This window comes from Engystomops pustulosus, chromosome 9 (genome assembly GCF_040894005.1).
Source record: "Engystomops pustulosus chromosome 9, aEngPut4.maternal, whole genome shotgun sequence".
In the NCBI taxonomy this organism is placed as follows: domain Eukaryota; kingdom Metazoa; phylum Chordata; class Amphibia; order Anura; family Leptodactylidae; genus Engystomops; species Engystomops pustulosus.
Genome location: NC_092419.1, coordinates 90518192 through 90545672, shown reverse-complemented (window position 1 = coordinate 90545672; position 27481 = coordinate 90518192). Strand labels below are relative to the sequence as shown.

The 27481-nt window shown below is 44.0% G+C and overlaps 1 long non-coding RNA gene across 1 annotated transcript; it reads left to right on the top strand.

Moving 5' to 3' along the window:
• The first annotated feature begins 254 nt into the window (after positions 1-254).
• LOC140077240 (uncharacterized) lies at positions 255-3207 on the top strand. Its single transcript, XR_011849738.1, has 2 exons — positions 255-706; positions 2632-3207. It is a non-coding gene; the product is annotated as an uncharacterized lncRNA (long non-coding RNA).
• The last annotated feature ends 24274 nt before the right edge of the window (positions 3208-27481 follow it).

Below are 27481 nucleotides of genomic sequence, written 5' to 3'. Positions count from 1 at the left end.
GCCTCCAGGATTAGAAAACTGACTACAACATTTCAGATATAACAAAGGTGTCTGAGAGTAAAACTGTTCAGGTTGCTCACGGAAACCAATCAGCACTCAGCTTTCATTTTGCAACAGCAGTTTATAAACTGAGAGCTGAGCTCTGATTGGTTGCCATGGGGAACTGAAAAAGTATTCTGTCACACACTTCTGATACATGTCTTTATTTTGATGCTATTTATCAGTAACTTCTTCACTGAAAAGCTTGATAGCAAAATAATGCAGCGGTCATATCCCCTCAGCATCATAGCCCCTGCTGCTAGAAACCATCAGAAGGAAGCTATCACCTAAAACTAACCAATTAGAGACAAGATGATGAAGCCCCGCCCACTTGAAATTGACCAATCAATAGTAAGATTATGCTGAAAGTGACCAATCAGGAGCAGTGTTATACAACTGTGCCCAATGGAATTGTCTTGGTTATGATGTCACAGCCACCTGGAGCCAAAGAATTGTGAACAAGACTGTGCGGCCATATTCCCCCCACAGCAACCAATCAAGAGCCAGATGGTACAGGCCTGCCACCCAATTTGGGGAAAAACTCCAGCGCACAGCCAGTGGGGACCGACCAGCCAGAGGTCCTGCGACCATAGGACGTCTACAGGAGCCACATGAGACCAGGAAAGGACAGAGAAGACATCAACTAAAGAGGAAGAATAATTCACAGGTCACTTATGTGTTTTATCCATTGTAAATAGGATGTTCTATGTTGTGAGGAGCCATTAGATGGGGGGATTATGGGGGGACACTGCTGCTACATACTGTATGGGGGACACAGCCGCTGCCAATGGGGGAGGGGAGGGTAAGAACACAGTCCCATTGCCATAGGTCAGTGATGGCAAACCTTTTAGAGACCGAGCGCCCAAACTACGATAAAGACCCGCTTATTTATCGCAAAGTGCCAACACAGAAATGTAATTTATGATTTATACTCCCTTCTCTGTCAGAGTATTCATTGATACCAGCACCTGAGGACACCAATAAAGCAGAAAATAGTCCCAGGTAGTCCTGTCACTTTAAAATAGCTCTGTGCACAGCAAGTCCTGGGCTGTCTGGGACTGCAGGAAGATACCTGGAGTCATCTCTGGTGATGGCCTGAGTGCCCACAGAAAGGGCTCTGAGTGCCACCTCTGGCACCAGTGCCATAGGTTAGCCATCACTGCCATAGGTGATAGTGTCTTGGTGCTAGTAGGGATCAGTGGGTACAGGCACAATGCTGCTAAAAGCAATATAGGAGTGGGGAGCCACTACAAGTGGGAGTGGGTAAGGGAAACGCATATACAACTGCTGAGGAGGGGTGATTTGCCTAATTACATCACTGTTAACATTTCCGTTTACAAAACGCATCATAAACGCGATGTTAACGCGTGTGTTAACAACACGTTAACACATGCGTTTTGTTAACACATGCGTTAACATTGCGTTTACAAACGTAAACGGTAATGTAATTAGGCAAATCACCTCTCATCAGCTGTTGTATATGCGTTTCAAACGCAATGAAAACGCGACCAAAACGCAACGTGTGAACGCGCCCTCAGCGCACATTGCTGCTGCCAAAGTGGCGGGTATGGCTATGAATACAGTGCTAAGGCCTAGTAGAAAAGGTGCCATTCAGGGGCGGACGGGAGGGCCTAGGGCCCACCAGTGATATAGATTCTGGGGGCCCACCTACTGCTACATGGAAATGTTACCTGTATATTCTAAGGTTATGTTTATAGAATGTGTTTTCATTGCGTTTTGAAAGGCACAAAACATCTGTCAGGTAACATAGATCCCAAAGCACATCAGTATTAATGTATAGTAAAAATCATTTTGAGATGTGTTTGTGCAACGTGATGCAAACACATAATGTGAACGCAGCTTAAAAACATGCACAAGATGTGATTGAATTGTGATATAAAATGCATTTTAGGGGGTTTGAGCGCTCCTCATCCCTCCCCTCTCCATAGAAAGCCCATTGGCCATGTCATGGTGCAGTGAGGCACAGGGGGACATTTACTTACCTGTCCTGTCGCGAACCCTGAAAGCGCATTCTCCGTCCGGAATGCACTGTGCCGCGATTCACTAAAATCGTGCGCCCAATATCCTGCATGTGTCGCTTCCCCGCTCAGGGCCGCCGGAGTTCACCTTCTTCTTCCCGGTGCATGTAAGTGCATGTGTTGCAACACAGTTTTAAAGTTAAATCCCGCACTCCGTCCAAATCAGTCAGATCGTACGACGGCCCGCCCCCCGAATTCTGTTGCATGAAAGCCGGCGTGGCTGCACCAAAATCTGATCACGTGTGCAGAAATCCCCAGTTAAATACCTGTCCCAGCAGCGCAATCCCCGAAAATGTCAGAATTTCCGACGGAAGTGCGTCCATGGACCCTTAGTAAATAAGCCCCACAGTGTACTTACTGCATGGTGATTGGGTGCCATAGATCTCTATGGGGGTCCTGATCTGGCCACAAATTGTAGATCCAGGTCATGGCCCCCATTATGGTTGTGTGCATGAGGCCTAAGGGTGCAAAGGGAAAAGCTAACTTACCTGTTTTATATTGCGGCCATGACTTTGATGTGTATCATAAGTTATTCTAAATTTTTTATTCTCAGATCATTACTATAGTCCTGTAGACCTTCACAAGATCTTCATCCCTGAAACATTTTCGGCTCCATGCATCAGTGAACATTCTCGGCTCCACGCATAACCGAAGAACTGCAAACCTGAACCTAATCCGCACAAGACCTTCAAGACTCCCCTCATCACTGAAGACCTGCACAAGACCTTCAAGACTCCCCTCATCACTGAAGACCTGCACAAGACCTTCAAGACTCCCCTCATCACTGAAGACCTGCACAAGACCTTCAAGACTCCCCTCATCACTGAAGACCTGCAAACCTGATCTGACCAAACCGAAGCCAGAATCCAGAATTTCTGCCGTGGGCCCAAAGGAAAGCAAGGACTCCACAACGATGAAAAAGAATTACATGAGTATTTTTAGAGATTACCCTACTCAAATCATGCCCTGTCAGCAAGGTGTTCTCAGCAGCTGTGCCACCTCCTCCATGACTATGAGCTGAAACCCAACTCATCAGAACCACAATGTGTGGCACTTGAAGGTGCAGATAGTTTGCTTTACATTAAAAGGGTTGTCCACTTTGAAGGAAATCCACCACTCAGGTAGACACGATTTACACTAAATACACTTACTGGTCGGCCTTTTCTAATGCACTCCAGATTATATCTTGATTAGTCCCGAAACACCTTTATTACAAAAAAAAATTGACTTTTCAAACTATGCAAATTAGTGGCGGGGGCTCCTGTGGACATCACACAAGTGACCTGGCACTCTATCAGTTGCTAATTATGCACGCCTACTGCATGTTATCTTATCTACTAACGCCACTCCCCGAGAGCCAGTGACGTTACCCAGCGCTCGGGAAGTCTTGTGATGACACGCCTGCTGCTTAACAGGGACGGGAACGGCGCATGTGGGAGGCTTCACAAGAGCTAGGTGATATTACGTCTCTCGGGGAGGTGGACAGGAGTGGGTAGACATGATAGCACGCGGTACATATGCATAATTAGGAACTAAAAGAGCTCCAGGCCACATGTGTGACATCCGCAGGAGCGTCCGGTGCTAATTAGCAATTTAGCAATTTTAGTGTTTCGGGACTAATAAAGATATGTTCTGGAGTGCACGAAAAAAGGCCGACCAGTAAGTGTATTCAGTATAACTTGTGCTAGGTATCCTTTAAGCAAATTTGAGCAAATAATTAATATTGTTTGGTTAATGAAAATATATACAAATTTCCAATATAATTTGTATCAGTTCTTTGTGATTTTTAAGATCTCGTCTTGCTGTCTGTTTAATGTAATTCATTAGGAAGCTCCATTGTTTACTTCGGTCCATGGTCATGTCAGGCACCTGTGTGGCATCACATGACTGATGTTTATCCACAAGAGTTACATAATAATGCTTCCTGTTACATGGCATTAAACAGACAGCAAGCAGAGATCTTGAAAACCATGAATTGATACAGAAATTATAATGGAAAATTGTATACATTTTCATTACACAAACAATATCCATTGTTTACTGAAATTTTCTTTAAGTGGACAACCCCTTTAAGTTCTCTTCCCACCAGTTCATTTCCCTTTGTCCATTTTTCTGCCCTCCATTTTCACCTCACATGGACATTCACTAGGTGATGGTGTGAGGTGGAAAAGTAGGGAAAGGCAAGGAGAGTTGGTCTTCAGGTATATTCAGGATGGAGGGGGCACAGCACTTGCACCTGAGAATTGCTCTATATTGTTGGTTCTATTGTTAAAAAAAAGTTTTAATGCCCTTATTAAAGTTTTCCAGATCTCAACAATGTATTATATAATGTGATACAGAACATGGTATATGCACAGTTGTGGTGAAAACAGACTAAGAACGCTCCCCCAGCATAACCAACACACAGATTAACCAATAACAATACGGTAACACATCGCCCATCCACATACTAATACACATAGCGATACTGACCAATGACACGCTCTCAATTTAGAATGCAAAAGAAAGGAAACAAGTTCCATAATTCAAATAACATTTTGTTATATTATGAATTGTACATTAGCTGATGGACGAGACCAAAAATCTGATATGTAGTACAGGATGGAGACAACCGTCTGCGGCTCCGGCTCGACTGCCCTTTTCTTTGAGTGGCCCCTCAATGTTGGGAAATGGGCGGAGGACATTGTCTCCATTAGAATGGGCCTCCCTGGTGCTGGACTCCTCTACCAGAGTCTTAGCGGACGGTGATATCACCAGACCCTAGACATGTAGTGGATGTGCGGTGTATATGCACTCAGGGGCGAACTATACGTACAATAACATATCAGTAACATGGTCACTTTTTACTTAGACGTGTCCACAGCTTTTTTTTTTTATAAACAATTTTATAAACATTTTTGGTGGCACATAGGCAGTAATGCAGTACAGTATTACATCATGAGATACAGAACATGATACATGCACAGAAGTTGTGATATAAACAGCCCAGGCCAAATCCCCCCCCTAACCCAATAACAATATGGCCACACATCGCCCATCCATATTCTCATGCAGATAGTGATACCAGCCAATGACATGTTTTAGGATCAGAATCCAAAAAGTAGTTTTTATAGAAAATTTTATTAACATCTTTGGGTGCACATAGTAATAATGCAGTACAGTAACACATAATGACATACACTACATAATATATGTACATAACATTCTGATAAATCATGAATTTTACATTGGCTGATGGATAAGACCAAAAATCTGATATGTAGTACAGGATGGAGACAACCGTCTGCGGCTCCGGCTCGACTGCCCTTTTCTTTGAGTGGCCCCTCAATGTTGGGAAATGGGCGGAGGACATTGTCTCCATTAGAATGGGCCTCCCTGGTGCTGGACTCCTCTACCAGAGTCTTAGCGGACGGTGATATCACCAGACCCTAGACATGTAGTGGATGTGCGGTGTATATGCACTCAGGGGCGAACTATACGTACAACAACATATCAGTAACATGGGCACTTTATACCTGGACGTGTCCACAGCTTTTCTTTTTATAGACAATTTTATTAACATTTTTGGCGGCACATAGACAATAATGCAGTACAGTAACACATAATCACATACAGAACATGATACATGCACAGTAGTTGTGATATAAACAGCCCAGGCCAAATCCTCCTCCCTCTCGTAGCGTAACCAACAAAAGCAATATCCAATAACAATACAGCCACACATCACCCATCCATATTCTCATGCAGATAGTGATACCAGCCAATGACATGTTTTAGGATTAGAATCCAAAAACTAGTTTTTATAAACAATTTTATTAACATTTTTGGGTGCACATAGGCGATAATGAAGTACAGTAACACATAATGACATACAGTACATAATATATGCACATAACATTCTGATAAGCCTTGATTTCTACATTAGCTGATGGACAAGATCAAAAATCTGATATGTAGTACAGGATGGAGACAACCGTCTGCAGCTCCGGCTCGACTGCCCTTTTCTTTGAGTGGCCCCTCAATGTTGGGAAATGGGCGGAGGACATTGTCTCCATTAGAATGGGCCTCCCTGGTGCTGGACTCCTCTACCAGAGTCTTAGCGGACGGTGATATCACCAGACCCTAGACATGTAGTGGATGTGCGGTGTATATGCACTCAGGGGCGAACTATACGTACAATAACATATCAGTAACATGGTCACTTTTTTCGGATGTGTCCACAGCTTTTATTTTTAATAAACAATTTTATTAACATTTTTGGCGGCACATAGACAATAATGCAGTACAGTAACACATCATGAGATACAGAACATGATGCATGCACAGTAGTTGTGACAAAAACAGCCCAGGCCAAATCCCCCCCCCCCCCCCCCCCAGCATAACCAACAAAAGGAACAACCGATAACAATATACAGTATCACTAACTCTATTAGTATCTGGATGGGCTGACAGCTTATCTAATCATCCCAGTCTATTCTCCTCCATGACTCCTCTACGTCCTATGGGCAAGATGTAGATGCCACAACCTGTGGATGTGTCCACAGTTTCCATAACATTCTGATAAATTATAAATTTGGATAAATGAATAAGTAAAATTGAACCACCAGACCGATAGATTTTGATAATATGGTGATATTTTATCCCTGAACCCTAATGTGATTTGAGTGCTGGTAATCTCTGAACAATGCTGTGGAATGTTGTCCTCCTATAAGTAATAACCAATGTGAGTCAACGAGGGTTGGACCTTGATTGTTATTGACTTGCAATGTTATGAGATTGTTAAATGAATGATCATATATTGTGAAAAATAAAACTCAATTTCCTTGTATCTGATATCTCTGTTTGTACACACTTAATGCTTCTAGTACTATTGCTCTCATTGTACTTACACCTCTCGCATATAGAGGCTGCAGCATTTGGATGGTCAGTGGTGCAACAAGACTCCAGGGGGCCCCGATGCAAAATTAGAAATGGGGCCCCATATACCTAAACTTTGCTGATCCTTCCCATGTCACAAATTTAAAGGAAACCTACCACTTAAAAGTGGTAGGTTTATGCACATATACATGGCGTGAGCTGGTGCCAGAGCATATTTTTGTTAGGGGAACAAAGCCCCTATCGCAGAATTATAAGTTATATTAACTTATAACTCGGCGCACCGCTCTTGGGCTCGGCACACCATGCGCGCGCCCGTGCGTGCACCGGATTCTGAAGTGCAGGAGAGCCGGGGCTGTTCATCAAAATGTGTTTAAACCACAATATAGCGGTTTAAAACACTAGCAAAGGTAAGCTCCGGCACCAGCTCACCCTGAGCTGGTGCCCGGTGTTTACATCTAATACCTACCATCAGCAGTGGTAGGTTTCCTTTAAGTCCTGCAAATATCCGGATTTTGCTGTAATGAAGTCACATGGCTGCTACTCAGAGTAGACATGGTGTAGTAGGCAGTTAACCTAGGTGGGTCAAAAGACACCAAAGTGTGGCACCAAGGTACAAGCAGAGATTTGACCAAAGTACATTATAAGGTCAGGGCAGAGTATGTACAAGCTGGTAAATAAGTGATGGGTTGGGGCAGGTGGCACCAAATCAAAGCTGATGTTAGAAAGCAGGTAAATAGGCAGATGATTCTTGATTTTTTTTCTATTTAGGTTATTTGGGTAACACTGCCTTAATATCAGATGGACGGCAGGTTTAGAATAGAGCCAGCATACTCCCCAAGTAATGGACACAGCCCATGACCAGAAAAATCCTGGTCACAGTAGAATGGGCAAAGGTTTTAGAATAAGATCATTTGAGAAGAGGGAAGGAGGAAACTATCTGAAAAGTGGATAAAGATGTATCGTTCTAAAAAAAAATATGACAATATTTCTCAATTGTAATATTGATTTATGCTGCTTGTTTTGAAACTTAGTAACAATTTAAAAAACAACTACAATTTATGAAATCAATTTTATTTTCTTCCTGCAAATGTCAAACTTCATTAAATAATTGTGTTGATTTGAATGTAGATGCATCTGTTGCACAGCAAAGTGTCACGAGAAATTGGTCTGTGATGCTGGCAAGTATATTATTGTGTTGTAACATTTCAATCCTGCGCTCATCAGAAGATACATTGAGCTGTTCCAGCTTATTTCCTATGACTTTGGATACATGGAGACCAGTCGTCTCATTAGCCGTCAGAATCCTAGTGAAATGTCTTTCAGATCTGGCTGCTTATCAACTCATCTAACAATGACAAACATCTGTTCTTGATGACTGATTGCATCCAATTAGTTTGACTTCTTCTTGCTCAAGCACAATTTCCTATGATATATTTTAAATGAGCGCCTCAGTACGTCATAAATCACATTGAAATACTTCTTATACAGTTTGCATTGTTCAGTCAACCAATTGAGACCAGTAAATTTTAACGTTTTAGTGTAATTTAAATTGCAAATACTTTGATTTATGAAAATGTATCCATTTGGTATCTATTCTGCCTATTGAACCTATACATGCCAATCACCGATCAATATACAAACATAGATATACTGTACATAAATATTGTCAATCTCCTGTCCAGCAAACCGCACAACCACAACCAGCGCAAGCTGTCATACTGTGTAAGTAGAGGCAAACGCACCCTGAAATGTCCCTGTGGGCTATGGCCTTGCCTACAACAGATACATTTCCCTGATAAGGGCAAACCTGCTAACAGGAACCTGCTAACAGACCGTAAAGACACTCTTTAAGTTGATAGGGAAAGCTTTGTCTGTCAGCTGTTGCATGGTGGAGCGGATGAAGCCAGAGACAGACCAGTATTCACACAAGGACACAGAGGGCAAACAAGCGGAGTCAGAGAGAAGTGGGTCAAAACCAAGATGGCAGCGAAGGCACAGAATCAAATTAGAGAGAGAGGTTGAGAAAAAGTAGCAAAGGTCAGATACACAGAATAGCAAAGGAAATAGGGCTAGCAGAAACAGCAAGGTGTAATGGAGCTGGGTAAGTATTTAAAGGAGTTGCCCCCAGTAGCTGACTGGACTGGCAGTCCATCACTCTAGTAATGACAGGGCTGGGATGCACAGTAGCTAGGTGTAGCTCAATCTGTCCCAAACAGTAGAAAACTAGCAATAGTTCACACTCAAAATACAGAGAAACAGAAATATCCACTATTAAATTTCGATTTGGTAACTTTAACAGTGGCTATAGCACGTAGAAACACAATCAATCATTGGCCCAGATAGATTCACTCCTTCATGCTCTGCTCCGTACATTTACGGCGCAGGTGTGTGGAGGCTATATGAAGAGGGCTCACGGGCTGAGCCTTGTTCATATAGTGGTGGGGTTTGCTGCATATTGCAGCAAACACCCACTGCTAATACCTAAAGTCATCAGGGGGTTGATCGGTAGCTTTGACAGCAACAGGTCTTTGTCAGACTCGAGGCTGCACTGTTTCAGTAGATTCCTTACAATCAGCCAGTGGCTCATCGTAATGACTACTGTGTAAAAATGCCATAAATTGCAATACAGTAGTATTGCAGTATATGGTAGAAACAATCAGACCATCTAGGGTTAAAGTGCCATAGAGGGTCTAAGAAAAAATAAAATTTTAAAAAACAATGAAAAAAAATTACTTCTAATCACCCCCTTTCCCTAGAACTGATATAAAATGAAATAAACAGTAAAAATCACAAACATGTTAGGTATCACCGCGTCTCAAAATGTCCGATCTATCAAAATCTAAAAACGGTTATTGGCGGCAGTGAACCCCATAATGGAAAATAGTCTGAAACGCGACTTTTACACCATTTTAAATCACATTAAAATGTAATAAAAGTGATCAGAAGGTTGTGCAGTCCTCAAAATAGTTGCAATGAAAACATCGGCTCAATTCATAAAAAATGACACCTCCCATATCTCCATACACCAAAGAATGAAAAAGTTATTAACGTCAGAAGATGATGAAAATTAATATAAGGCCCTGTCTTATTTTTGGACAAACACGTTAGTATACTGGTAGGTTATTATTCAGTTTAAAGGAACCCAGCCACACAGGCGCAGTGCTTCTAAAGCAAGCGCTCTTACATGTTGATGTTTGCCTCCTGAAACAGGAGCCATTTTTTGCTTCGTTTTTCAGAAAAAACTCTTTTTAACTGTACTTTGCCTGAATTGTTGCAGCAAGTTGGATGAATAAAGTTACCTAATGATTTTACTGTACCCAGTGAATGCCGATCCACTTTTTTAATTAGCTGTGTGTAATTACCAGACAACAGAGCCAGAGGGGTTCTTCTGTGATGTAGTCGGGAACCCCTGAGGCTCTTTTTATTAAAGTACTTTTTTTCCTCAAAAACTAAGCTACTAAAAGCAAAAAGAAGAACAGATCCTGTTCGGGAGGCACACGACAGCACGTAAGTTTAGAAGCTTAGTAGAAGTTTAGAAGTTTCGTTGGTTTAGAAGCTCTGCATCCATGTGCAGAGAGGGATAAATAATGCAGTTTTGAGACTCACAGAGGTCTTCACTGGTAAATATGCTACCATGTTTGTCTAATATTGAGATCAAATATAATACAGTAAACAATGTGGATCCTAAATGTATTGACCTGGCTGTCATGCACTGGGGTGTGGGACTAGTCACTGGGGCTAATGTCTGTGGACTCCCTGGACCACCGCGGGGGATAGCGATGCTAGCCGCAACCCGGGAGTGGAGTCCTGGTATTCGCCAGAACCCGCCACAAAGCTTTTTTTTGCTACGGCGAGGAGCCACCAAGTCACTCCACGGGTGCGACTAGGCCCGCGGTGGCAGCCAAGGTAGGGACCTCGGGAAGGCAGGACCTCGGGAAGGCAGGACCTCGGAAGGACGGCTGGCAGGACCTCGGAAGGACGGCTGGCAGGACCTCGGAAGGACGGCTGGCAGGACCTCGGAAGACCACAGGATAACCGGACCGCCACAAGATAACCGGACCGCCACAGGATAACCGGACCGCCACAGGATTAACCCCTTCACGCTCCGTGGCGGATATATCCGCCACGGAGCGCAGTGACTTAGCGCTCAGTGGCGGATATATCCGCCACGGCGCTTATGCCGGCTCGGCTCTGGATCAGAGCCGAACCGGCATGGGGAAACACGGGGTGCCGGCTGTAACTAATAGCCGGCACCCCAGTGTAACACCCGCGATCGGAGTCGGCTCCGATCGCGGGTGTGTAACCCGTTAACATGTCTCTGGGGTGTCTTTCCCCCACGATCGGCCCCCCCGAACCGTTTTCGGGGGGCACCGATCGCTGCTATGGATGTGCTGGGGTCCGATCTGGTCCCCAGCACAGCCTGCAGGCACTGCCAGTAAGATGGCGTCTGTGACGTCATCTTACTGGCATAGTGCCAGCCTATGCAAGTGCATAGGCTGACACTGATAATACTCTGCAATACATGATTATTGCAGAGTATTATCATGAACAAGCAATCAGATGATTGCTTGGTCATTTCCCATGGTGGAAAAAGTGAAAAAGTTAAAAAAAAAATGTTATTCAATAAAAAATAAAGTAATAAATCAATAAAAATGCCCATAAGCCCCATAACATATAAAGAGACATATAACCCCAAAAAAGTCTAAATCATAACAAAAACCCCACATATATAGTATCACCGCGTCCGTAACAACCTGTAGAATACAAGTAAATCATTATTGAACCCCCACGATAAACGCCGTAAAAAAAAACTGCTATAAACCTTCCAAAAATTATGATTTTTAGCTATTCAATCCCACAAAAAATGCTATAAAATGTGATCAAAAAACCATGTGTACTCCGACATGATACTGGTGCAAAGTACAACATGTCCCGCAAAAAATAAGCCATCAACCAGCTCCGTAGCCAAAAAAGTAACAATGTTATGCCACTTGGAAGACGGCAATACATAAATGATAGATTTTTCCCCACATTAGGGTTTTGTTTGACAAATTTAGTAAAACGTAAGAAAATATATTCATGTCTGGTATCCCCGTAATCGTATCGACCCATAGAATGAAGATAATATGATTATTAGTCTATACGGTGAACACAAAAAAAAAAAAAGTAAAAAATCCAGTACAGAATTGATGCTTTTCTACTCCTGCCCTCAAAAAAAGTTCCTAAATTTTCAACAATAGGTGATACTAACCCCAAAATGGTAACAATGGAAAAAGCATCTCATCGCGCAAAAAAAATGGCATCACATGGCCCAAATAACGAAAAAGCGAAAATTTTATAGCCTTCAAAAGGGGCCAATGAGGAAACTAAAATCCTGGCAGCTGCAGGGCTCTCCTTCCCTTCTGCGTCTCGCTGTGCCCCCATAACACAAGTAATGGCCACATGTGGGGGGTCTTTGTACTCAAGAGAAATTGTAGAACAAATTGTATGGTGGGTTTTCTCTTTTTATATTTTGGAAATGTGTAAATTTTAGTGCTAAATGAACGTATAAGGGAACAATTTGACCATTCTAAATTTCACCTCCATTTTGATTCAATTACTATGAAGATCTCAAGGGGTTAACAATCTTCGTAAAAGCGGTTTCTGATAGCTTGAGGGGTGCAGATTTGAAAATGGGTTGGTTATATAGGGGGTTTTGATGCTAAATATGTAAAATTTCATTCAAAACTGTATTTATCCCCAAAATAGTCAATTCTGAAAATCCGGAAAAGCGATATTCTTTTTGTAAGCCGCGTGACATCAAAATAAATTATCCAGACATTTCAGAAATTATGAAAATGTAAAGTAGACAAATGGGAAATGTTATTCAGCAACTTATTTAGGTGGTAAATCTATCTGCCTGAAAACGCAATGATTTTGAATTTCGAAAATGGCAAATTTTTCAAAAAATTTATCATATTTGCTTTTTTTTTGTAAGTAAACGCAAAACTTATCAGCCAAAATTTACCACTAAAATGAAGTACAACATGTGGGGAAAAAACAATCTCAGAATCGTTTTGATAAGTAACAGTGTTCAAAAGTTATAACCATATAAAGCGACGCAGGTCAGAATCCAAAAAATCGGGCTGAGCCTTAAGCTACAAAATGGCTGCGTCCTTAAGGGGTTAAAGGACCGTTGACATAGCGGGGCTTATTTACTAAGGGTCCGCGGCCGCACTTTAGTCAGATTTTCCGTCATTTTCGGGGCCATGAGGAAAGTTCTAATAATGCTATAATCATTCTCCATGCTACTTACCCTTGTGTTCTAGTCCTGATTTATGGTTGTGGTCTGTAGTGCCAGTCATTCTCCTGCCCACGTTTGGTATAGTTTTTTTTTTCTTTTCAAAATGTTTGGTATAGTTATTATCAAATCTAAAAAAAAAAAAAAGACTGTCTTGTCTATCAGATATTTCTAGTAGTTTGAGCAATTGTGCACGTATACCACTTGAAACACATGTACAGTTGTTTGTACTGCACTTTAGAGTAAATTGAACCATTTTCAGCTCAATTCTAAAACAGTTAAATGTCAGGAACAATTCCTTCCATTACTTTGTAGTGGCACATAATCCCTCTGTAAAGTGATATTATAGATCTGTGTCTGACCGGTGAAGATCTGTGAGATCTGAACTAATAAAACCTCAGGTGCAGTGCGGTTACATTTCTTATAAAACGCTAAGAATAACTTTCAAGCACTCATATTTTTGGTCTTTAGAGGATTAAATCAGCTCATTTTTTAATGCAAAAGACAAATTGCCAATAACTTATTTGCACTTCTAGGGGGATATGTATGTGTCAGAATTGGGGTACTCAATTGCAACACTCAAGTGCTGGACTTTATTGGTGGTGGCAACGCGTTTCAGCCCAGAACACAGGCCTTTGTTAGTTATATGATAAAATAAAACATTCAATTATATTTATACTAAACAGAAAGTCCAGGAAACCGGAACCAGGGGTGTGGTAATATCATATATCTTGTGGTACTTGGATCCTGTATGGTTAAAATCCATGGATATATGTATAATTCAATATTAAAACATAGTAATATGTATAACAGAAGAATTATCAATGAAGTAATTAGCATTTGTGCTAAAGGCAGAAGAGTTCAGGGGGCTTATCAGAGCACCCCAAGGCTCCAGCTCCACAGCAATAGCAACTCCTCCAACAACACTGCTACCATTCACCATTTTCTCTGATTCTTTCCCTTTCAGCCACATCACTCTTGGATACAGTGTTGAGGCTTATTCACATGGCCGTCTGCGGGGACGTACATACGGCCGCAAATTTGCGGCCTCATGTACGTCCCCATAGACGGCAATAGCGGCACGGCGGGGATATGGTGCCACACATGTGTGGCACCGATCCGGGCCGCAAAAAGATAGAGCATGCTCTATCTTCCGGCGTGTTTGCGTCGATGAGCCGCTGTTTTCTATGGAGGGAGGAGGGGCCACGTGTGAATGTATCCTCACTTGGGTCCAGACTATCCAGTTGGGGGATAGTGGAGTTTGGGTCCCAGAATCATTTTAACAGGTAGGCCCAAGGACCCCCAGTCTGACACTGCTTAGATGCAATGTGATATCACTCATGCACAGAAGGATATGGACATGGCCTGCAAACAAGGAAAAGTTATGCCTGTGGATCCTGGACCTTATCTGTCTGTAGTTTTGGGGGCCCCTCAGGCTCATTTGCATAATAAAAATCATAAAAACAAGTGCATGAGAAGCTAAAAGGAAAGAAGATCCTGCCAGAGTGGGCACACACCTGCATGTAAGTGTGCTTAGTTTACAATCCTTCATACTGGTGCGAGATGTCCTTTATGGTCCAATGAGGGTTTTATTAAACACTTGCACTTTTAACAAGCATTGGCTGGCACGCCAGATCCAGTATATGTTACAAATGTAGTCGGGTCCATTGAGTGTATAATGATAACGAAAATGAGTAATCATTACAATCAGATGATAAAAAAGATGGAACAAAACAAGTAGAACCCAAACCAGACATAGACGGGAAGGGGTAACAGGACTAAGATGGGGTCAAAACAACAAGGGGAGAAACAAAGTGAGAAGGAGGGAAAAAAAGGCTTGCACAGGCATTTAAGTAGCGGGTGCATTGCAATTGTGTCGCACACAATCCTTTTTGGGCGCAGCTGCGCTGGCTTCCATGTAGCATGATTTAGGGGGACGATCCAACTGATTTGGACAGATCGCAGGATTTAACTTTTAAATTGTCTCACTAGCCCGTAGATGCACCACTAAAAAGATGGTGAACTCTGTCAGACCTGAGCGGGGAAGCAACACATTCGTGAAATCGAGTGCACGATCTTAGTGAATCGCGGCACAGTGCATTGTGAGTCGGACAATGCAATGTGAACTCCGGGGATGGGGTAAGTAAATGTGCCCCATTGTGTCTCAGATGGGGGATTTGAGATCTCCATTGCCAGGGGATGATCTGCCGAATGGCCATGAGAAAGTGGCATAGAAAGCTCTTTTTGAATTTAGAGATGGGGCCCGGGTATAGTGTGAACAGGGGCAATAATTGCATCTATAGTGTCAAGAGGAAGGGGGACAGAGATGTCCATAAGAGCAGCTGGTATGTCAGGCAGGTCAGGATTGCCAACCAATGGGTTGAATGGGCCCGGGTCCTTCATTAGGGCTGAAGAGCAAGCAAATTTGCAGCAAGATTTAAGTAGCATGTGCAGGAGAGGAGCGATACATCAGCTGCCTGTAAAGGGGTGCCTGTGTTTCACCAAAATGCTCCAAGTGTCTTTGGGTGATTCCATTCCAGTTCCATCTCAACCCACAGTTTAGATGAGCGTTTATGGAAGATGTCAAGTACATATGTGGCACTGGAAGTCAGGAAGCACCGTGCCCCTGTCAGATGTTTCTGATGAAGAAGGACCTCGGAAGTGGGATAGGGATGGTCTAAAATACATAAGATGTCCATTAAATGTAGTATTCCATGATGATCATAGGGAATAGGACACCACCAATCAATCATCTAATCAGATATCTCATTAAAAATGTCATCAACATTAATAGTTATAAAGTTAAAAAAAGTATGTTCTGCAATGCAGAAGGGATGTTCTACAGGATAGGACTATCCTCATTCAGATTACATTAATTTGTAATGATTAGAAGTAATTAAGGAACATTTACTAATTAATGAAACCACTTAATCAGATAAACATTGACACTGGATGAAAAATTAAATACGCCTCAGGGTATCAGTCTGGGCCCGATCTCATATAATGATGCTATATAAACACAAATATTGTAAATTGCAAAGGCCATACTAGGATTCCTTCCACTGCTGTCAAAGCAGTGACGTTGCGTCCATAATGCTACAGTGTGCGTCGTGCATAGGGCTGCGCCGGGTCTGAGTTGTTGTTGACGTGTCACCGCTGAGCCTATGTGAGGTGTTGCGCTGGCCCATAGGCAAGGGCGTAACTTAAAAAGAGTGGTGGGGAGATTGCAGTTGCTTAGGGCAGCACTGTGGCCTAGTGGTTAACACTACAACCTTGCAGCGCTTGGGTTCAAGACCCATCCAGGTCAACATCTGTAAAGAGTTTGTAAAACTGGTAGATTGATTAAATTGTGAGCCGCATTGGGGACAGGGACCAAATTGGCCAATTCTGTGCAGCGCTGCGTAATCTGTGTATACTATATAAATAAAGGAATTATTATTATTAGGGGGCTAGAAGGTGTCACTTTCCCACATGAGAAGACTAGTACTATAAACCATACATTATAGTCATTGGCCTGGCACAGAATTTTCACTGGAGCTTCAAGTTATGCTACTGCCCGTAGCAAAGGGCCAAGGTAAATAGTAGTTCTAATATTTTTTACACCTAGAGCCAATAGCAAAAAAAAACATTTATCCCATACAACCCCTATAAAGCTTTGCTTTGAAAGAAAGAGTTTCCTTGGGGAACTGACTCTGACTTCTCATGGATCTCTTCTCTAAATTATTTCTCTGCAGTATTTTCTCTATTGTTTGTAAATGATAACTTCAATCTAAATCTCTGTACATCCTATAATTTCCATCATAAAGTACTGATCTCCTCTAGCAGCCTCTTAGCATATTTTCCTTTGGGCTTCTCTATCATTTACAATTTTGCTTTGTCATAAATTCCTCATAAGTTTTAGGCAGTTCTCACAGGGCGATCTATAGGGTAATAGGGCCCTGCATTGTAACATATTCATAGCAAGTGATAACCGCCCTGGAGACGCCGTTTTAGGAGTCATATTTATAAGGATGTATATTTTAATGCCTCAGATTTGTGGTATAAATGTTTTTTGTCTTATAAAATCTGAATGGGATTTGTGTAACAAGGCTCCCCGCTCCACCATTGTCCTTTAGCTTTAAAGGAAATCTAACACCAGGATGAAGGATTGTAAACCAAGCACACTGGCATACTGGTGTGTGCCCCCTCTTGCAGGATCTACTCTTCTTTAAGCTTCCTATGCTGTTGTTTTTAAGGAAAAAAGGCTTTAAATATTATGCAAATGAACCCGAGGGGCTCCAGTCTCTATTAACACCTATGGAGCTTTCAGCCCCTCAGGCTCATTTGCATAATTTTTAAAGCATTTATTGGTAAAACCCAGGGTATAAGAAGATAAAAGAAGAGCAGTTCCTGCCAGAAGGGGCACACAGCAGTATGTCAGTGTGCTTGGTTTACAATCCTTCATCCTGGTGGTAGATTTCCTTTAACATGTCTTTGCGGAAACCATTGTTGGTTTCAAAGCCAGTCTTTAGCAAAGAAGAGGAGAGGGTTCTACAGATATAATTTAATAATGCTTGTAACACTTAGCGTAATAACACATTGTCAGGCAAGAGGAGCTGGTGGTGATCAGATGCAGTAAAAAATTATGTCCTCAATGTAACTGTACATTGTGAAGCGGTTAGAGATGTATGTGAGGGCTCACAGATTGGGCTGGTGTCTGCTGATGTATACATGCATATATATGCTGGCACCAATCGCAAATGGTTATTCTATTCATCACAAGAGTTGAAGACAGCTATAGCACCTAAACCGTGGTGGTGTGGAGGGGACAGGTCATTCAGCAAAATCTGTTACAGTCTGCCAGGGGCAAAATGTATTGGATGAGCAGTATGTTCACAGCAGTGCAGGTGTGGTACAGTATATTGTATAAACATTCAGAACACAAGAAGTAAAAAACAGAAACACAAAAATGTAAACAATGCGGCCCTGTAGGGGTTAACATATTAATTACCTACATTTAAAATCACCAGAAAAACCCACACAAACTGTTAAGACCAACAGAGGCAGTGTGATGAAATAAAATTGTAACACTTTATGTTCTAAGGGTTGATCTAGCCTGAACATAGGTCATCAATATCAAGAGTCTGGACAATCCCTTTAAATACATTAACAACATGTGCCCTATTATTCAATAATTTAGATTTAAACAATTTATTTGACTTGTCTAGAGTCATTTTTCATTATCCCGAGCAGTTCCTGTCCAAGTGTTCTGCAAGTTGTAATCCTGCTTAGAAGTACAATGTAATGAGAGCGCTCCATAACAAGCCATAAATAAAGTCCCTCCTGATCTCATAATCCCTCTGACAATTTAAAGGCTATTTATTATGTGAGTAGAATGGATAATGTGCAAGAGCAGATTCTGGTTTAATGTTTGCTCACGAACAAATTAAAACATACACATAAAATATGGTTTTTCCCTTTAATTCCTTCCTCATCCAGTCCCTTCCCTTCCTTGGTTGAACCTATGTCTTTTTTTCAACCTTACAAACTATGTGACAATGTAACTAAAGAAGATCTCTACCACCAGGATGAAGGATTGTAAGCCCAGCACACTGACATACTGGTGTGTGCCCCCACTGACAGAATCCACTCTTCTTATAGCTTCTTATTCCCTGGTTTATACAAATATAGGCTTTAAAAATTATGTAAATGAGCTACGATTTGCATAATTATTAAAGCTTTGTCTTTGTAAAGGGTATAAGAAGCTAAAAGAGAGGGCACACACCAGCGTTTAAGTGTGCTTGGTTTACAACCTATCATCTAGCATTTCCCCCTAGTATAACAAGGGATGGAGATGCACACAAGCCACTTGGAGGAGGTAGTAAAGTTTCCTCATCAAAAGCTTTAGAGGCTTACAGAGGTCAGAGCCGTGCTGGTGACTGCAGTTCTGTAGAGGGAAGAATTTGCAACAAGAATCAATTTCAAAGTAAATGCCACATGTATTTATTAGATGACAAATTAGGAAACATTTTTTTATTTTCAACTATTAATTTTTATATTTTAAACTTCCCTTCTGGTGGTAATATTGATGTTTCTGTATAGACAATGCAACAACAATGGCGGAAAACAAGGCACAGAAGACTAATCGGTAGAGATGAGCGAACATACTCGTCCGAGCTTGATGCTTGTTCGAGCATTAGCGTACTCGAAACTGCTCGTTGCTCGGACGAATACTTCGCCCGCTCGAGAAAATGGCATCTCCCGCCGTTGTGATTTTTGGCGGCCAGAAACAGAGCCAATCACAAGCCAGGAGACTCTGCACTCCACCCAGCATGACGTGGTACCCTTACACGTCGATAGCAGTGGTTGGCTGGCCAGATCAGGTGACCCTGGGATAGACTAGCCGCTGCCCGCGCTGCTCGGATCATTTTCTGTCTGGATGCCGTTAGGGAGAGAGCTGCTGCTGGTCAGGGAAAGCGTTAGGGTGTTCTATTAGAATAGTGTTAGGCAGGAGTGATTCTACAAGAACCCAACAGCCGTTCTTAGGGCTACAATAACGTTTTATTTTACTTTTTTTTGGTTTGCCTGTGGCTGGGCTTGCTGCCATTAGTAGTGCAGCTAGTACCATATTGTGAGTAATTTGCAGGGAGACCTGCGACCGTTGTGTTTAGCTCTTAGTGACACACATATCCACCTCAAACACCGAAGTGGGACAATTTATTAGGGGTTTGATTTGAATTAGGCAGAGTCTTCTTATTTTTTTTTTTTACCTTTATTTCTTTTTATAGCTCAAAGTAATCTTGCAAAGCAGTGTGCTTTCAGTGTAGGCTAGAAAATAGCCATAGGAGAACCCCAACGGCTTACTTAGGCCTACAATAGCGTTATATTTTCCTTTTTTTGGTTTGCTTGTGGCTGGGCTTGCTGGCATTAGTAGTGCAGCTAGTACCATATTGTGAGGAATTTGCTGGGAGACTTGCGACCGTTGTGTTTAGCTCTTTGTGACACACATATCCACCTCAAACACCGAAGTGGGACAATTTATTAGGGGTTTGATTTGAATTAGGCACAGTCTGCTGATTTATTTTTTTTTACCTTTATTTCTTTTTAGAACTCAAAGTCATCAGGCACAGCACAAAATCCAGTTGTGTGCTGTCAGTGTAGGTTAGAAACTAGCCATAGCAATAGGATAGCATCGTTTTGTTTAAAAAAATAAAAAATAAACACAAAAAAAAAAAAATTTAAAGTTTACACTTTAATTTGGAAAATGTCTAACCCGAGGGCTAGGGGTAGAGGACGAGGGCGTGGACGTGGGCGTCCAACTACTGCAGGGGTCAGAGGCTGTGGTCCTGGGCGGGATGAGACACCACCTGCTGATGAGGGAGCAGGGGAACGCCACAGAGCTACACTCCCTAGGTTCATCATGTCTCAAGTTACTGGGACTCGTGGTAGAGCACTGTTGAGGCCAGAACAGTGCGAAGAGGTGATGTCGTGGATTGCGGACAATGCTTCTAGCCATTTGTCCACCAGTCAGTCTTCCATGCAGTCCAACCATGTCACCGAAATCAGCACTCCTCCAGCTCCTCCACCTCAGCCTCCTTCCCCCCAGTCTGCCCCCTCCCAACAAAATTTGGCATTTGAACCGGCATACTCTGAGGAACTGTTTTCTGGACCCTTCCCACAGTCACAAACCACTTGTCCGGTTGCTGCTGAGCAATTTTTCCGATGCCCAGGTTTTCCACCGGTCGCAGTCTGTGGGTGATGATGACATTATTGACGTAGTGGAAGAAGTGTGTAAAGAGGTGTCGGACGATGAGGAGACACGGTTGTCAGACAGTGGTGAAGTTGTTGTCAGGGCAGGAAGTCCGAGGGGGGAGCAGACTGAGGGATCGGAGGATGATGAGGTGACAGACCCAAGCTGGGTTGATAGGCCGGGTGAACACAGTGCTTCTGAGACGGAGGCGAGTCCTATAGCAGAACAGGTTGGAAGAGGCAGTGGTGGGGCCAGACGGAGAGGCAGGGCCAGAGCTGGTGCATCAGCGCCAAATGTTTCCCGTAGTCAAGCTCCCGTGGCGAGGGCTAGATTTTCAGAAGTCTGGAGGTTCTTTAAAGAAATACCGGATGACCGACGGACTGTGGTGTGCAACCTGTGCCAAACCAGGATCAGCAGGGGTTCCACCACTACTAGCTTAACTACCACCAGTATGCGCAGGCATATGAATGCTAAACACCCCACTCAATGGCACCAAGCCCGTTCACCTCCGGCCGGGCACACCTCTGCTCCTTCCCCTGTGTCATCTGCTAGTCAGCCCCCTGCCCAGGACCCCGGCCCAAACACCTCCCATGAGAAAACCCCATCTTTGCCTCCACGATCCTCCACAGCATCCACCAGCGTTCAGCTCTCCATACCCCAGACGCTGGAGCGCAAAAGGAAGTATAGTGCAACCCACCCACACGCCCAAGCCCTCAACGTCCACATCTCCAAACTGCTTAGCCTGGAGATGCTGCCCTATAGGCTGGTAGAGACCGAGGCCTTTCAAAACCTCATGGCGGAGGTCGCCCCTCGGTATTCGGTCCCCAGCCGCCACTACTTTTCCCGATGTGCCGTCCCAGCCCTGCACAAGCACGTGTCAGAGAACATCATCCGTGCCCTGACCAACGCCGTTTCTGACAAGGTCCATCTGACCACGGACACGTGGGCGAGTGCTGCCGGGCAGGGCCACTATATATCGCTGACGGCAACTTGGTGGAGGCTGGGACCGAGTCTGACCCTGGGGCTGATCATATACTGCCGACGCCGAGGATTGTGGGGCCTACCTCGGTCCAGGTCTCAAAGGCCTACTATGCCTCCTCCTCCTCCCATCCCTCCTCCACCTCCTCCGACGAATTACCATCCGTGGGCATGGCGCCATCAGTCGGTAGCTCTAGGCACAGCAGCAGTGCCATCGCTAAGCGACAGCAGGCGGTGCTCAAACTACTGAGCCTAGGCGATAAAAGGCACACCGCCCAAGAGCTATTACAGGGCATCACGGCGCAGACTGATCTGTGGCTGGCACCGCTGAACCTGAAGCCCGGCATGGTTGTGTGTGACAACGGCCGTAACCTGGTGGCGGCTCTGCAACTCGGCAGACTGACACATGTGCCATGCCTGGCCCATGTGTTAAATCTCATAGTTCAGCGTTTCCTCAAGACATACCCCAATCTGTCTGATTTGCTCACGAAGGTGCGCCGCATCTGTGCGCATTTCAGGAAGTCCAGGACAGATGCTGCCACTCTCAGGGCAGCGCAGCGCCGCCTCCAACTGCCTGTTCACCGACTGTTGTGCGACGTGCCCACGAGGTGGAATTCAACATTAACCATGTTATCCAGAGTTTACCAGCAGCGCAGAGCGATTGTAGACTGCCAGATGTCAACTTCCAGCAGAACTGGTAGTCAGGTCAGTCAGCTTCCTAAAGTCTACAATGAGGAGTGGATGTGGATATCTGATATCTGTCAGGTGCTGAGTAACTTTGAGGAGTCAACACAGATGGTCAGTGGCGATGCCGCCATCATCAGCCTCACCATCCCGCTGCTTGGCCTGTTGAAAAACTCTGGTCAGCATGAAGTCGGAAGCTTTGCGCTCGTCACAAGAGACGGGGGAAGAAGATACCCTTGTTGATAGCCAAAGCACCCTTAGGTCTGTTTCTCAGCGCATATCGGAGGAGGTGGAGGAGGATGAGGAGGAGAATGTTGGCGAGACAGAAGAGGGGACCATTGTTCAGTCCTTCACTGTTCAGCGTGTATGGGCAGAAGAAGAGGAGTTGGAGGAGGAGGAAATGGAGAGTCAGGCCAGTGAGGGGAGTGAATTCTTGCGCGTTGGGACTCTGGCGCATATGGCAGATTTCATGCTAGGCTGCCTATCCCGTGACCCTCGCATTCAAAGAATTTATTCCAGCACCGATTACTGGGTATTCACTCTCCTGGACCCACGGTACAAGCAAAATCTTTACACTCTCATCCCTGGAGAGGAAAGGAGTGTGAGAATGCATGAATACCAGCAGGCCCTGGTGCACAAGCTGAAACAGTATTTCCCTTCTGACAGCGCTAGCGGCAGAGGGCGTACTTCTGTGGGACAAGTAGCAAGGGAGAGTAGGCGAGCAGGCAGCTTGTCCAGCACTGGCAGGGGTACGCTTTACAAGGCCTTTGCCAGTTTTATGTCACCCCAGCAAGACACTGTCACCTGTCCCCAGTCTCGGCAGAATAGGGCTGATCTTTACAGAAAGATGGTGAGGGAGTACGTAGCTGACCATACCATCGTCCTAAATGATCACACAGATCCCTACAACTACTGGGTTTCAAAGCTGGATATGTGGCACGAACTGGCGCTGTACGCCTTGGAGGTTCTTGCCTGCCCTGCCGCTAGCGTGTTGTCCGAGCGGGTTTTCAGTGCAGCTGGTGGCATTATCACCGATAAGTGTACACGCCTGTCGACTGACAGCGCTGACAGGCTGACGCTTATCAAGATGAATAAAGCCTGGATTTCTCCGGATTTTCATTCTCCACCAGGTGAAAGAAGCTCAACCTGAATAATGTATGCACTCCTCCTCCTCATTGTCCTCCTTCTCCTCCTCTTTGTACACTAAAGTAGAGGAAACTGGCTATTTTTTTCCAGGGCCAACTGGCTCTAGCTATAGTATGTATTTATAGTATGTATTTAATTTTTCTGGAGGGCCACCTACCCGGTCCTCTGTTTTAAACAATTTTTGGGAGTGCCACATACAGGCACTCAATCTATTTAATTTTTCTGGAGGACCACCTACATGCTCCTCTGGTTTGAAAACTTTTTTGGACTGCCACATACAGGCACTCAATTTATTTAATTTTTCTGGAGAACCACCTACCTGCTCCTCTGGTTTGAAAACTTTTTTGGACTGCCACATACAGGCACTCAATTTATTTAATTTTTCTGGAGAACCACCTACCTGCTCCTCTGGTTTGAAAACTTTTTTGGACTGCCACATACAGGCACTATCCAAATTAAATTGTGTCCATAGCAGCCTCCACATGTCGTCTTTTTAGCTGCCTCCACACGTTGTCTCCATTGCTACCTCCACACGTCATCGCCATAGCTGCCTCCAAAAGTCGTCCATATAGCTGCCTCCATACATGGTCTCCTTATCAAACGAACTGTGTCAGGCAGAATTTTGGGTTGTTTTCATGGCTTCCACATCAAACTTGTTAACTTTGTCGCCACCCTGCTGTGTAATCCACAAAATATACTGGCAAACTTTTATCATTTCCACAGGAGGTAAGAAGAAATGGCACTCACCGATCTCAAGCAGTGAAGGCTTTATTAAGGAAGAAGTCAGGGCAGGGGTGATGTACGCCACGACAGGCGACCTGTCGTGGCGTGCATCACCCCTGCCCTGACTTCTTCCTTAATAAAGCCTTCACTGCTTGAGATCGGTGAGTGCCATTTCTTCCTACCTCCTGTGGATATTGATATTGTGCCTTCTGTGAAGCCTGGATGTGCACCCCGCAGCAGGATTCCCCTTGCCGGTCCTGATGTGTGGCTGTATCTGTCGGACGTGGACTGTGATCCTATATCTGTGTTTTAGGTGGTGCCAGTCATTTTTTCCTTTCCATTGATTATCGAAACTTTTATCACTTACCGATGTTATTTCAGCGCTTCTTGCGCATCTGTTTACATTCCCCTCACCCGCCATAACCCAAACTTATAAGAACGCTACTACACTTGATCTTATAAAAAAGGTTCTTAGAAGTGCTGTTTGGGGAGTAGCCTAGAGACAGGGGCTTGGATTGGCGAAAGCTCGCCTGGCAGCGGAGCGCCAGCTCCATCCCAAGATCCAACTAACATAGTTTTAACTGCAGCACCTTTAATCTACTACTAGTTCACTGCCTCCATACATGGTCCTTTTATCAAACGAGCTGTGTCAGGCAGAATTTTGGGTTGTTTTCATGGCTTCCACATCAAACTTGTTAACTTTGTCGCCACCCTGCTGTGTAATCCACAAAATATACTGGCAAACTTTTATCATTTACCAATATTATTTCAGCGCTTCTTGCGCATCTGTTTACATTCCCCTCACCCGCCATAACCCAAACTTATAAGAACGCTACTACACTTGATCTTATACAAAAGGTTCTTAGAAGTGCTGTTTGGGGAGTAGCCTAGAGACAGGGGCTTGGATTGGCAAAAGCTCGCCTGGCAGCGGAGCGCCAGCTCCATCCCAAGATCCAACTAACATAGTTTTAACTGCAGCACCTTTAATCTACTACTAGTTCACTGCCTCCATACATGGTCCCTTTATCAAACGAGCGGTGTCAGGCAGAATTTTGGGTTGTTTTCATGGCTTCCACATCAAACTTGTTAACTTTGTCGCCACCCTGCTGTGTAATCCACAAAATATACTGGCAAACTTTTATCATTTACCGATATTATTTCAGCGCTTCTTGCGCATCTGTTTACATTCCCCTCACCCGCCATATCCTCAACTTATAAGAACGCTACTACACTTGATCTTATACAAAAGGCTCTTAGAAGTGCTGTTTGGGGAGTAGCCGAGAGACAGGGGCTTGGATTGGCGATAGCTCGCCTGGCAGCGGAGCGCCAGCTCCATCCCAAGATCCAACTAACACAGTTTTAACTGCAGCACCTTTAATCTACTACTAGTTCACTGCCTCTATATATATCGTCCCCTTATCAAACGAGCTGTGTCAGGCAGAATTTTCAGGTGTTTCACCAGATACATAGTGGAACTCGGCCCATCTGTCGCCGCCATGCTGGAGACCTGAAGTTGCAATCATAGCAGCGCAATATGAATGCCCCATACTGTCGCTCTTAATCATGGAAGTCGTCTCCATGGCTGCCTCCACATGTTGTCCCCTTATCAAAAGAGCTGTGTCAGGCTCATTTTTCGGGTGTTTCACCAGATACGTTATGGAACTTGGTCACTATGTCGCCACCATGCTGTGTTATCGACTAAATATACCGTCAACCCTTTGTTCACATAGGAAATCATTTCAGCGCTTCTTGCTCACCTCCTTTGGTGAAGCCTGAGTCCATTTAGGGTATGTCGCCATGACACTCTCTAGCCTGCCGCTGCTGCCTCTGCATGCTGTCCCCTATAGTGTCAGCGTCAATTATTGCATGTTTTAGATGCTATCTAGCCTCATTCGGTCACTCTGTCATGGCCATGCTGTTGCCCATAATTTTGGCATAATGGTACGATTAAGCAGCCTCAGAGGCATCCATGCATGCTGCCCCTGCTGTTTCCTGTCCATTTCCGTGGTGTTTCCATCCTTTTCTGAGGTTCCCAGGTGTTTGGCCAAGCTTCCCTGTGCAGAGCCTTGGTCCCCTTGAAAAATGCTCGAGTCTCCCATTGACTTCAATGCGGCTCGTTATTCGAGACGAGCACTCGAGCATCGGGAAAAGTTCGTCTCGAATAATGAGTACCCGAGCATTTTAGTGCTTGCTCATCTCTACTAATGGGGGAGGGGGGGTGTTAGTATTCTGTGTACACCACTGGTGTAAAAGTGGTGCATTTTTGACATGGCACTTTGTACCACGAAATGCTGAACTTTTTCTTTTTGTACTCCTCTTGGATCAAATTGGACTGGGGTTGATACTTACTATATTTGTTTTGTTTTCAAGTTCTTGGCTAATAAAGACTTCAAGTCTGATGCACCTCCCAAGTTATGGAAGCACCAGCCTTAAAGTAAATCTACAATAAAATGGAAGTATGATAAAACAGGGACACTTACTCATAGATCCAGGCACCGTGACCGTGGTAATCTTCTTATATATATTCAATGGCCTCCATCCTTCCTTCAAAAATCAATGTTTAAAGTATGGTAATGAACCAGAAGGGCTCTGGGAGGTTTTTCCAGAGCCCATTTGTGCAGCAGCTGCATAGACTATTACGCTGTGCGGGAGAACCCTTTCCCTCCAATTGTGTAAGATTAAAGCGGGCAGAAGGAGAAGTGCTGAGGGAGCAGGGGGGATGGTAAGACACTTTAAGAGCCTGTGAAGGTACAATATATAGCCAATTCCCAGAAAAATGCCAAGCGAAACACATGCAGAACCTTATATCGACATGAACTAGTACAATAGAGGTCTCATTTGTCATTCAGTCCAAATATACTCTGCTGACCCTGTCCCAGTCTAAACAGTAAAACACAGTGAACAAGACATCAGAACAACCCTAAGGCTATATTCACACGAAGGTATGGGGAAGTATATACGGCCGACGTATGTATGGCGTATATC